We start from the raw sequence: 6884 nt of genomic DNA, 5'->3' as shown, positions 1-6884 counted from the left end.
GGTCCTGCAATTTGCTGGAGCAAGGGAGTACATGCATGTTTAGAATGTGTCTGTTTGTATGTGTGTTTCTGTGCAGCAAAGTGTTCCAAACAGCTTCCTGTGGGTTGTGGGTTCTCACATTTGACTTACCTCACCCCTTTATCAGCCTGATCTTACAGGCATTTTATTGATGGTCTTTAGTTTAAAGCCATTTTCTGACCCATTTCTCAACCTCAGTCAAATCATATGTACTGATAGCAGTAGAAGGCCTAACATTTGCTAATAATTTACTACTTTAAAAAAATGATTGAATTCAGAGCTACCTCCACGATAATGCTACACTCTCTTCTAATCCTGTTGAATTAGAAACTGAGCTTAATGGGAGAGTATGTACTTGTGAATCACCATCCTTGGGTACAACCTTGTGGAGAGCCACTGATATATAGTTTACACTGTGAACCTTGCTATTCTAACTTTGTAGAGTCCTTGTTTGTACATATGTATGTATAGCCCTACGTATACTTCTTTTAACAAATACATTTTGTACAGTATTTCTGAGTTCCTCAGAGTATCCAGTAGTGAGAATACTAAACTTGCTGGTTGACTGATTAACATCAAAAAGCATATAGCTTATAACTTACATCACTGTGGTTTGCATATAAAATAATAGAGATGGCATAAGAAACAGAGATGTATGCACATACAGTAAAAGCAGGAGGAATGGCTCATTGTTTTTGTTTTCTAGACTGTTCTTAACATCATTTTCTTATTTAATCTTTTTTTTTATATAATATTTATTTTTTAGTTTTCGGCGGACACAACAGCTTTGTTTGTATGTGGTGCTGAGGATCAAACCCGGGCCGCACGCATGCCAGGCAAGCGCACTACCGCGTGAGCCACATCCCCTGCCCTTATTTAATCTTTATAATAGTCATTTGGGCAAAATTTTCCTTTTAATTTTCTATATGAGAAAATGAGGCTTAGAAGAGTGAAACAGTACTCCACAACCATAAAACTACTAAATGGCAAATCAAGAATTAGAAACCTAAGTCTAATTCCAAATTCAATGATCTTTACTAAGCAATAACCCCCTCACTCTCCTCAAATAAATAAATAAATAAATAAATAAAACTCTTGACAAGACATTGACATATCTCCAATAAGATGTTCCGAAATAATGGTTTATTTACCATTGAAAATTAGCTATAAAATCAGTATATTCCATAACAACAAATGGAGATGTTGAAGAAATTTTGGGTCAAATTAACAGAGGGGAAACAACAAAAGTTGTCTCAAGGTAGAATTTAGAACAGGTTTAAACATCTGGCTCAGAAAAGTCAAAATATTAACCTTTTTAGATCTTGATCAAAGGTTAGAAATAACCTTTGAAAATTAAATTAAATTCTAGCCGACTAGAAATTTGTTATCACAAAAAATGGGAATTTGCTTCTTGGCCACAACCTCTATTTGTTGTAGACAAAAAGTAGAGACTGAATTCACTGTAGTTTGCTTTGTTGTTTGTTTAATTTTAAAATATAAAATCAAAACTCCAGTTTCATTCATCCAACAGAAACATTTTCAGCATCACCAAAGGGCACTGTTGCGGTTGTTGTTTTTTTTTTTTTTGGTACTGGGAATTAAACTCAGGGGTACTACGCCACTGAGCCACATCCTCAGTCCTATTTTGTATTTTATTTAGAGATAGGTCTCACTTTGCTTAGCACCTCACTTTTTCTGAGGCTGACTTTGAACTTGAGATCCTCCTGCCTCAACCTCCCAAGCCCGGCTAGGCTCCACTCTTAAGGAGTTTATCTTCTATTAAAGGATCTGAGGAGTCTATATCTGACAGCAAGAAAGCACTAGGTTAAGTCAGGCCTGGAGAGTCCTTTCTTTCAGGCAGAAAATTTTTGACTGATGGCTATAAAAAGAATAACTCTGAGGCAGCAGATTTAAGAGGCTGCTCTATGCCCAGGCTACATACAACATTCTATGTATGCAGCACTCAGAAAAAGAGATGTGGTAACCAAAGTCTTTCACAATGAGATAAGATAAAAGGCTTAAATAAATTTAATCAGAATGATTCTGAACATGATAAGATAAGGGGTTTAAATTACAGGGTGAGGCAGCTGCTAAATAAGAAGTTTTTACAGAGAGATAGATTCCTCCAGCCAAAATAGATTATTTAATTTGTGACAGCTTATTTGCTGGAAAAATATATTAATTAATGATTGTTATGGAGATATATGTAGTGGGTGGGGGACAGTTATAAGAATAGGATCACAGATAAATATCTGTTAAGGTTTGGATATGAGGTGTCCCCCAAAAAACTTATGTGATAGACAATGCAGGAATGTCCAGAGGTAAATGATTATGAGAGCTCAAACCTAATCAATTGATTAATCCATTTGATAGACTGATGATTTGAATGGATTACTGGGTGGTCATCATAGGTAGGCAGGACATGGCTGGAGGAAGTAGGTCACTGGGGTTTGTGCCCTCAGGGATTATATCTGGTTCTGGCGCTCTCTCTCTCTCTCTCTCTCTCTCTCTCTCTCTCTCTCTCTCTCTCTCTCTCTCCTTCAGGGCTGCCATCAAGCTGAGCAGTTTTCTTCTGCCACACCCTTCTACCATGATGTTCTGCCTCACTTAAGGTCTAGAACAATGAAATCAGCTGATTATGGACTGAATCTCTAAAACTGTGAGACCCAAATAAACTTTTTTTCCTCTAAATTGTTCTTGTCAGGTATTTTGATCACAGCGATGAAAAACTGACTAACAAAATCCCCAAGTTGGTGGAGAAATTATTTGTGGGGTGATATAAGGGAAGCTTTTAACTTACTTGATAAAATTTCTGGGTTTTTTTTTTCTAATTGACATATAAATATATTTTCCTTGCAAACATTATAAAATTTATTGGTCAAAATAAAGTTCTCTTGGACCATCTCTCAACTGTCCCCTATACAAATTCCAACACCCTCCCCAACTTATCTTCTCTGGAAATTTTTACAAACACATGTAGCATTTGAGCATGACCCAAAAAGAAAAATAAAGCTTGCAAGAACAACACCATTAACTCCCTTTTATTAAGAGGTTGCTATGTTTGACAGTTTCCATATAAGATACTAAATCACTTAACAAATGTGTTGTGAGCGATTCCTATGTGCCTGAGACTGGGAATATAACAGTGCCCTCAAATTCATTACTGCCTCCAAGCTCCACATGTTTTCTGCCATATGCTGATAAGGAATTCAGATTCAGAAAACTTTCGCAACTCAGACAAGGTTACTTTGAGTTAAGTGGCAGTGCTGGGACTCTAATTCTGGCCTGTCTGTCTTCAGAGCCTAATGCTTCTTCTATAACAACATATGGTTTTCAAACCATTTGTTTTATAGGCAGAAGTTTTTAAAAATTTTAAATGCAAATGAATTAAACGATCACATTGTAGCTCAATGCAGAAAGAAGATAGAAGGAGAGGCACTCTGGTTCCTTAATGGCTATCTGCTAAGATGAATTTGTTTTCAATCAAGAGGACTAGAAGGAAGTATTTATGTGAAAAACCTCAAACATGCAAGTGTGCTATTACTCAACAGCTTTAGGGTCAATAGCCAAACATTAATGCTGGTAAAGATCATTAGGGCACTGGTTTTGGAATCAAGACACCTGGAAATCCACACTAACTCTGCTACTTACTGGTTGAATGACTATGCCTCAGTTTTTCACATCTGTAAGATGGGAATGATAGTGGTAACTTACAGTGGTAGGCAGAATTCCCCCTGCTGGTATACATGCTCATATAATTGTCCCACCCCAGCCAAACTTTAGTGCTGGGCAGCACAACTGGATATGATCATTGTTATGATTAGGATATTAATCAGTTGAGTTGGAGTTAACCAAAAGATGATCCTGGGTGAGTCCAGCCTAATTGCCTAGGAAAAGGTGAAGCTTTGGAGACATACCTGCCTGTGCAGAAGAAATCAAACAGCCCTTGAGAGGAGGAGCCACTTGGCATGAAACAGAGAATGACCTCTTGGAACCTAAGCCATTCTCTGGCTGAAAGTTAGCAAGAAAGTAGGGACCTTGGTCATTGTCTTAGTCTAGCTGGCTGCTATAACAGAATACCTTAGACTGGGTAACTTAAGAACAACAGAAATTTATTGTTAACAGTTCTGGAAAGCTGGAAGTCCAAGATCAAGGAGCCAGGAGAAGCTGGGTGCTGTAGCACAGTCCTGTAATCCCAGCTTTTCAGGAGTTTGAGGCAGGAGGATCACAAGTCTGAAGCCAGCATGGGCAACTCAAAGAGGTCCTGTCTCAAAATAAAACAATAAAAAAGACTAAGGATGTAGCTCAGTGGCAGAGGGCCCCTCAGATAAAATAAACACTGGCTTCTATATATTTTTCCCCAGTAAGGAAGATGAAACCTTGTTCATAGGTCATTGTCTCCACCATGGACCCTGACATGAAGCATTCAGTGAAAAGGGCTCCTGCACAAACTGAGTGATGAGACAGTTTCTCAGATTCATCCAAGTGCTGTCCCCTGAGCAATGCTTTCTCCCTGTTCCAACAATAGAAGGCAGACTTGCAACTTGGGAGTGAGCTGTGCCCCTTACACACCTCGACAATCTAATTGATACCCTTACCTGCTCCCTGACCATTGTCTTATTAAAGACCTTTTCCTGAAGAATCCCTCCTGTTTTTAGTTAGTTTTGCATCACTGTGACCATAATACCCAACAAAAACAACTTAGAGGAGGAAAGTGTATTTGGGGCTCTTGGTTTCAGACATCTCAGTCCATAGATTGTTGACTTCATTTCTCTGGGCCCAAGGTAAGGCAACATATCATGGGAGAAGGGCCCAGCAGAGGAAAGCTAAACCCCTCATAGAAGCAAGGGAGCAGAGAAAGGGGGCAGTGAGAAGCCATGAGTGAGATGCACCCTTTTAGGGCATACCCCTAGTGGCCCACCTTCTCCAGCCACACCCCACCTGCCTATAGTTGCCATGCAGCTAGTCCACTCAAATTAGGATGAACTGGCTAAGTTATAGCTTTCACAATTCAATCATTTTGCTCTGAATATTTATTTCTGCAGAAGCCGGAGTTTTAAGGGGATACCTTGCCTCAGTCCGGCTGCAGCAAAATAAGCTGGAGGGTGACGAACAACTTCCGTAGATTGATACAGCAGGAGTGGAAGCCGTTTATTGTAGGACAGGAGTGGTATTTATATATTCCACACAGCTTATATAATTAACATAAACTAGATACAGCAGTCAACCAATAAGGAATCTCCACACTTAATGGCTCGCTGGCTTTACTTCACAAACCACTCCCTCTGGCATTTTGCCAGGTGCCATCCAGACTTGTTTACAGACTTTAACAATACCTCATTTTAAATCATAAGCCTTATCAGTTATACTGGTAATCTTAGTTGACCCTAATCTCAAACATTTTCCACCGTTGCCCTAATCTTACCTGATTTGGTTACTATGAACCTTATAGAACAGGTACCCCCCCCTTGCCCTCTTCCCCCACCGCCCCAAAAAACCACATTTCTAAGAATTGACTGAAAAAAATTAACTGGTGGCAAATTTTCAGATGGTTTGAATGTGTAGGAAAGTCTAAATTGGGAGAACATTGACTAAAGTATCAAATTTTATACTGAGAATTTATTGCATATGAAGTGCTGTACCAAATATTACAGAATTTCACAGAGGGACATGTGTTTCATCTTCAACTTACCTTATTTGGGAGATAAAACAGAATATAGGAAATTAATAACAAATCCTTCATAACAATTTCATACAGCAAAACAACAGATGCTATGACACATTTGGGCACATGGCTTATTAACAAAGAGTGATAAGAATAATAATTTCTGTACAAGTTCTAGAAGGACCAAATCACCATGAGGCTTTTTGAATCAGGAAACTACCTAGGTCTTTTTTTTTTTTTTTTTTTAATATCTATTTTTTAGTTTTCGGCGGACACAATATCTTTATTTGTATGTGGTTCTGAGGATCGAACCCGGGCCGCACGCATGCCAGGCGAGCACGCTACCACTTGAGCCACATCCCCAGCCAGGAAACTACCTAGGGAAGAAAAACAAATAGATATTAAAGTCCTGATGGTGAGGTTCTAGATGTGACTGTATTTAAAGTTAGGGTGTCTAAAGAGGTAATAAAGTTAAAATGAAGTCATTAGTGTAGCCCTAATTCAAAATGACTGGTGTAATGAGAAGCACAAAGTAGAACACATAAAGAAGATTATGTGAAGATTTAGGGACAAGATGGTCATATACAAGCTAAAGAAAGGTCTCAGAAAAAAAAAATGACCCTGTTGATACCTTGATCTTGGACTTTTAGCCTCCAGAATAGTGAGAAAATAAATTTCTGTTGTTTAAAGTCTGTCATAGCAGCCTTAGCAAACTCATACAGACAGTGTCTGGTGATAGTCCCCTTTGAAATACAGGGAAATGAACTAATTCTATGTGAGAAAGAGAAGGATAAAAATAAGGTAACAGAAAAAGACATGAAGATGAATTTTAGGAAATGATGGAGATTAAGCTAAAATGAACAAGAAAAAGGACACTATTGACAAGATGAAATTTTGCTGAGGAAAGAAACACAAGATTACCTACACCAACAGAACTATCCTTGTCCTGAGATTATAGAGTAGAAAACAATGAACTTAGTGACAAAGTGGCAAGAAAGAAATAGGAGTCTAAGGTGCCTAAGCTTATTGAAGACAGAAGAAAATGGAAAAGGAAAACAACATGTGTAGGAGACCTGCCGCAGTCTGGCTGGGCACAAATCACGAGCCACTCACGGCTTTGTAGATTCAAACAGCAATTCTTTATTCCCGATCTCACACTGGCCGTCTACAAATACGTTCTGGGGAAATCCACGTTCTCTGC

Source organism: Callospermophilus lateralis, chromosome 9, assembly GCF_048772815.1.
Source record: "Callospermophilus lateralis isolate mCalLat2 chromosome 9, mCalLat2.hap1, whole genome shotgun sequence".
NCBI lineage: Eukaryota > Metazoa > Chordata > Mammalia > Rodentia > Sciuridae > Callospermophilus > Callospermophilus lateralis.
The sequence above is the reverse complement of the archived record's forward strand: the minus strand, read 5'-3'. Positions refer to the sequence as shown.